This window comes from Canis lupus, chromosome 4 (assembly GCF_011100685.1).
Source record: "Canis lupus familiaris isolate Mischka breed German Shepherd chromosome 4, alternate assembly UU_Cfam_GSD_1.0, whole genome shotgun sequence".
In the NCBI taxonomy this organism is placed as follows: domain Eukaryota; kingdom Metazoa; phylum Chordata; class Mammalia; order Carnivora; family Canidae; genus Canis; species Canis lupus.
This window is the reverse complement of record NC_049225.1, coordinates 40,661,084-40,667,573: the sequence shown is the minus strand read 5'-3', so window position 1 is coordinate 40,667,573 and position 6,490 is coordinate 40,661,084. Positions and strand designations below refer to the sequence as shown.

Genomic DNA, 6,490 nt, shown 5'->3' with positions numbered 1-6,490 from the left:
CAGAATCCTGAGGGAGTTAAGTGAGACCATGTGCAGGCTGTGCCCATCGTTGGACCTGGCCAGCTGTGATGATTAAGACACAAAGAAACACCCAACACACAGCAAGTGCTCCCTCAATATTTGGCACCCTGCTGTCCCTTGCCTTGCGCTGTCTCTCTTCTTGCTTCTGCATTTGTGCCCTATTCAATTTTGAGGGGAGGGTCAAGGGTTACGGGAAGGGAGGTGCTGAGGGCCTGGTCTCCCCATTTTACAGAGGGGGAAGCAAGGTGCAGCCAGGTAAGGGGATCACCTCCTGATCCGGGGTAGGTGGCATCCATGCTGGGGCAGGGCTTCGCTCTCCACACCCCCCCTAAAGGCCCCCACCCCAGTCAGAGAGGCCACAGTCCTGCTGGCGCCTGAGCAGGCCTGCCGCTGCCCGCCTGCGCTTGGTGACCGGGTGGTGAGCACGGCAGCTGGGCTCCAGGGGCCAGGTGGCAGAGGGGCGCGCCTCTCCCCTGGGCATTGGCAGCCACTCTGGTTACTTTCTTGGATTTCCTCACTCACTGGATTCTTTCTGCGCATGTGGGGGCTGGTGAAGCTCTCAGAGCCTTCACTGCACCCTACTGCTCCCAGGTCCGGGGGGCTGCCTGAGCTGGGTGGTCCCAACCAGGGCCACCATGGAGAGACAAGGTCCTCAGAGAGCCTGTCCCCAGAGGCCACGGGGGAATTTTGAGTCTCTGTCCCTGAGGAGTGAGCTGAAGGTCAGGAGCTGCTTGCAGCCTCAAGGTAAGGAAGGCCAATGAGGCCCAGTGAGCCCTTCCTAACACTTCCACCTCCAGGTTCCCTACCAGGGAGGGGAAGGAGGGAGGCTCTCTGGGGGCCACGAAAGGGACCACTTGTTCCTTTTGACCTGTCCAGCAGTATGTGAGGATCGAGTTCTGACTCAGGCCTGGTCTGATGCCGAGCTTCAGCCCAGCTCAGAGTAGAGCCACAAACCTGGGGTCCCTGAGGGCTGAGCAGGAAAGTGAGGGGTGCTGAGGAGGAGGAGACCAACCATGTGGTGTTGGGACATTTAAATCCTCTTTTTAAAAACAGGTACACCAGGGGTGTCTGGGGGGCTCAGTTAAGCATCTGCCTTCGGCTCAGGTCATGACCTTGGGGCCCTAGGATCAAGCCCCACGTCAGGCTCCCTGCTCATAGGGGAGTCTGCTTTTCCCTCTCCCCTGCTCATGCTCTCTTTCTCTCTCTTAAATAAATAAAATCTTTTTAGAAGAATTAAAAAAAAAACAAAAAAACAGATGCACCAAACCAGATCTGTATTCCACACTAAAATGTAGCGAACACTGTATTAGGAGTCTGCAGGCTGCTGTAACAAAATGCCAGAGGCCGGGTGGCTTCAACAACAAAAATCAATTTTCTCATAGTCCTGGCAGCTGGATGGCCCAGATCAAGGTCCTGCAGGACTGATTACTGGTGAGAACTGTCTTCCTGGCTGGTAGGTGGCCACCTTCTCCCTGTGCCCTCACATCATCTCTTCCCTGCGCACACATGGAGAGAAAGAGAGAGGGCATGAACTTTCTAGTGTCTCTTCTTACAAGGACATCAATCCTACTGGATCAGGGCTCTACCCTTATAATCTCATTTAACCTTAATTACTTTCATAAAGACCCATCTCCAAATATAGTCACACTGGGGGTAAGGGCTTCAGTATGTGAATTAGGGGGGGGATCCAAACATTCATTCTGTAGCAACATCCACTATACACCAGCAACATAACTCACAAAGTTCTTGCTATGTTCCTCAGGGTGTGTGTGTGCACATCTGTGTGTACATGTAGAGTGTTATCAGGGATAAAGGCACACGTGGGTCTGTGGACTAAATGTGACTGGGTCACTGGCTTGCAGTGCCTAAGCAGAGTGATGACAGTGCAAGCTCTGGAGCCATAAGGACATGGGCTTGTACCCCAGTCTGCCACTTCTGAATTGTGTGTCCTCAGGCAAGCGACCTTATCTCTTTCTCCCTCTGATTCCTCACCTGGGAAGTGGGAGTAATGCCTACCACAGAAGGCTGTTAAAATGACTGAGGATGCTTTAGTGAAGTGCAGGGGTTTAATGCAGGGTCTGGAATGTGGGATATGTAAAATACAAGTCGGTCATTATCCTCATTACTGCTCATGAACAAGGAGATCACCTCTAATCTTCATCACTCAAAGGTGGAGGCTTTGAGTTGAAGATAGGGTATCCTGTGAGGTCAGATGTTGGAAGGTCTTAGTCATGGAGGGAGTGTAGCTCAGGAGACTAGATGCTATGTGGTTCTGATGCATGATGCTCTTCTCTGGTGCACATATTTCATTTATCTATTTATTGAGAAGGAGAGAGAGAGAGGTGCAGATGGAGAGGGAGGGAAAGAGTCTCAAGCAGACTCCCTGCTGAGCGTGGGGCCTGATGTGGGGCTCAATCTCATGACTCTGAGATTATGACCTGAGCTGAAATCGGGAGTTATTTTTTTTCCTTTTTTAAATTTTTTAAAATTAATAATAAATTTATTTTCTATTGGTGTTCAATTTGCCAACATGCAGAATAACACCCAGTGCTCATCTTGTCAAGTGCCCCCCTCAGCGCCTGTCACCCATTCACCCCCACCCCCCGCCCTCCTCCCCTTCCACCACCCCTAGTTCGTTTCCCAGAGTTAGGAGTTTTTACGTTCTGTCTCCCTTTCTGATATTTCCTACCCATTTCTTCTCCCTTCCCTTCTATTCCCTTTCACTATTATTTATATTCCCCAAATGAATGAGAACATATAATGTTTGTCCTTCTCCGATTGACTTATTTCTGAAATCAGGAGTTAGAGGCTTAACTGACTGAGCTACCCAGGTGCCCCTCATTCACTCACTTATTAATTCATTATATTTCCGTTTAGTTTTTCCGCTGTTCTCCCAAAGCCACCAAAACCAACTGGTACCTTGTTTGCTCTGCAACCTCCACCTTGTTATGCTGACTGGCTCAGACTGTTTGAGGACAGGACTGGAGGCAGGTGGGGCTGAGAGGGTCTGTTGGTCCATCTGGCTGCCCGCTAGGCACAGGCAGATGGGGCCCACTTCACATCCGTAGCACTGTTTTCAGTGTGCTGGAGGCTTACACAGCCTCCTGCCTGACAGGGAGCCTGAAGCCGCACATGTGGCAGGGCCAAGCACATGGGCGCCCTAGGTGAGAGATTACTTGGCATGGCCTCAAACCCAAATTCTTTACATATTTGTTCAATGAATTGAGCTGAGCCTGTTCTCTGCCTGGTAAAATGCAGAGAGCTAGTGGCTGCTGCGGCCACTCCTGCATCGTGGTTGGCACTGGAATTTATAGGGGAGAGTGAGCAGATACCTTAACTGATCTGAAGAGCAGGACAGTTTGGACATTTATGGAACACAGCAAGGAGACCAATGAAGCTCGAGCAGAGTGAATGAGGGAAAGGGTGGAAGGATCTGAGATGGGAGATCAGAGAAGCGTAGGATCCAGATTGCAGCGAGCCTTGTGGGCTATTGCAAGGATGTGACTTTTACACTGAGAAGGGGAGCTCCTGGGAATGAATGAAGAAGGAGAGGAGAGACATGACCCAACTTAAATTTAAAAAGGATCCTGTGGTAAGCTGCAAAATGCTCCCCTCAAGATGTCCACATCCTATCCCAAGGCCTGCAAATATGTTGCCTTATACGGCAAAAGGGACTTGAGGAATGATTAAGGTTGAGGTCCTTGAGATGGTGAGAAGATCCTGGATTACCCAGTGGGCCCACTGATGTAATCACAGATGTCCTTATAAGAGAGAGGCAGGAGGAGAGACTGCTCCAGAGGAGAAGATGTGATGACCAAAGCAAGATGTTGGAGTGATGTGAGCCAAGGAATGCAGGCAGCCTTTAGAAGCTGGAAAAGGCAAGGAACAGAGCATTCCTGAAGCCTCCAGGACGAATCAGTCTCCTGACTTCTTGACTTTAGCTCAGTGAAACTACTTTTGGACTTCTGGCTTCTGGAACTATAAGAGAAAAAAATGTATGTTGTTCTAAGCCATCAGGTTTGTGGTTATTTGTTGTAGCAGCAACAGGACAGTAATACAGATCCACCTGGCTCCTTGGCAGAAAAAAAGCTGATGGGTGTCAGGGAGAAGTAGGAAGACCTTTCAGGAGCCTCTTGCAATCATCCTATAAAGAGACCGTGGGGGTGTGGGCCAGAGGAGTGGACATGAAGAGGGGGTCGGAAGCAGCTGGATTCTGGATGCCTTTCAGAGGAAGAGCTGGAGTGAATTAGATATAGGGTGGGAGGAAAAAAATCAAGGATGGTCTCACAAGTTTTGGCTGGAGTAACTGGAGCCCAGGTGCCATTTACTGAGATTGGGAAAGGTGTGGAAGGAGCGGGTTTAATGGGGGTGGGGATGGAATGGGGAGCTCAGCCTGGTATGTATGAGGTGTGAGTTGTTTATGAAACAACTCAGTGGGAATGTCTGTCATGCAGGGGAGAGGTCCAGGCTACAGATATAAATGTGGGGTTCTCCAACCCAGATCCTTCCTGTCCTTTTCACCAGGAAGAGCTTTGGGTAGTTGTCCTAAAGAGCTATACTTGGCCCTTTGCACACACTCTATGACCCCATACCTTGAGGCCCCACTATCATGATCCTCATTCTACAGTGGATCCACAAGGCTCTGAAAAGAAAAATGAGCTCCTCAAGGTCATCAGGGGAGAAGAGGCAGAGCTGGGCTTTGAACCCAGTTCTTCAGGGACACCAGGGGAACTTCAAGGGGTAAGCTGGAGACTGGCTAGTTAAATTCACTCCCCCTGTGGCTTAGAAAGGTGGATGCCATTATTTCCAAGCCATCCTGGCAGCACAATGCCCCTTCCAAGTGGAGCCAGGCTTGGGGCTTTCACTAGCAGTCACCAGGTGGGAGATGGAGGTCCCATAGCCAGGAAACCTTGAACTTTCTCAAGGCCTGATACTCTGAACTTCTTGCCTTAGGCATCCCAAAGACTGATCACTCTGGAGGAAACCAAGGCAATATACCCACGTGTACTGAGAGTTAGGCCCTGGTCAGCTGCCTCTCTGCCTCCCTCCTAGCACTTACCGAATAATTCCTTACCCACAGTAGGTAAACGGCTTGGGGCTTTGGGCCTGATCACAGATCTGGGAAGGAGAACCAGTGCCCCAGCCCTTGTCTGCTTTATCCTTTGGTACCTTCATACTCCAAGCCTTCCCAGCAGCAGGGCTGTGGCAAAGGTGGGCTCCACGAAGCCCTTCCATCTGAGCAAGGTAAGCCAAGAAAAGCATGTTTGGGGCAACAGAGAGGGCATGTCAGGGGTTGAGGGATGTGATGAGAACTTCTCTCTCTGACCGCATGTCTGGAGCAGATGCCTGAGCTGTGGCTGCCCACCAGGAGTATCTGCCTTCTTCCCGGAGACCTGAGCTGCCACTGGGCCTCTAGCAGCAAGAAAGAGCCTTTTGTTTCTCCCACACTGAAGGAAAGCCTTTGATTGTCTGTTTGTTCAGGCTCTGCTGGGTTGTCGGTCATTAATAAATGCATTTGTTTGGATTTCACAAGAGTATTTGAATTCTCAAGTCTTCCACAGCATACCAGGAGCAAACACGGCCAAAGCTTTCAGAAGCAACACCCCATCAGGACATAGGTGGGACTAGATGGGAAGCTGCTAGAGTGCGAGCGTGCAGAGTAAGAACCTGGCATGTAGTGAGGACCTACTGCGTGTTGGGGGAGGTGGGCAGAGCTCTGCTATGGGGTCAGACCAGGCCTCCAAATCTCTACCTGCCGCTGACCAGCTCTGTGATTTGGGGCAAGGTACTCATCTTTCTGAGCCTTGGTTTCTTCATGTGCGCTGAGACACAAAATCCTAATTGCATGGATTGTGGGGTATATGTGTTGTAGAACGGCTGCGTCACCTCATCTCTTCCTCACTCTGGAAAGTTGGTGTTAGCCATCCCCACTTTGCAGATGAGAATACAGAGCCTCAGAGGTCAAGTCAACTGACCAAAGTCGTACAGCCAGGAGAGTAGCTCTGCTGGTTTCCAAAGTCATTGCTATGCTACCTGCTAATGTTGGCCTCGGACATTAGCCAGCCAGGTTAGCTATTCAGCCTTCATAACCTACTCAGGGATTGGAGCTAGGGGAGTGATATGATCTCACCCAGGCCTTCTTGTTGACCGGCTGATGGCTGTTGGGGGACCGGGCTGGGCAGGGAAGTGTGGGCCATTCCCATGGTGTCAGGCCTCTCCCAAAGTGCAGCTTTGGGCCTGGTGGCAGTTGAGCCAGTGATCTCAACACTATCCAGCTGCTCTCAGCCCGTAGGTTGTGGTTTGGGTGGCTATAGTTCCTCCTGAAACCCAGGGCCCTGCTGGGAGCTCCCTGCCTGCCTCCCAGGTGGCCCATCTCGATAGATGTGGATCTCCATGTATGGACTCAACACAGCTCATCCCAGACCCTTGGGTGACTTTGCACACTCATGGCTTTTTTTCTTCTCTCTCT

At 50.8% G+C, this 6,490-nt stretch overlaps 1 long non-coding RNA gene across 2 annotated transcripts; it reads left to right on the top strand.

Annotated features, from left to right (window-relative positions):
* Window positions 1–618: 618 nt before the first annotated feature.
* LOC119871634 lies at window positions 619–5,514 on the top strand. Of its 2 annotated transcripts, none has more exons than XR_005357614.1 (3): window positions 619–765; window positions 5,102–5,265; window positions 5,364–5,514. It is a non-coding gene; the product is annotated as an uncharacterized LOC119871634 (long non-coding RNA). The 2 variants fall into 2 exon arrangements; XR_005357615.1 differs by lacking the exon at window positions 619–765 and adding an exon at window positions 3,105–4,016.
* The last annotated feature ends 976 nt before the right edge of the window (window positions 5,515–6,490 follow it).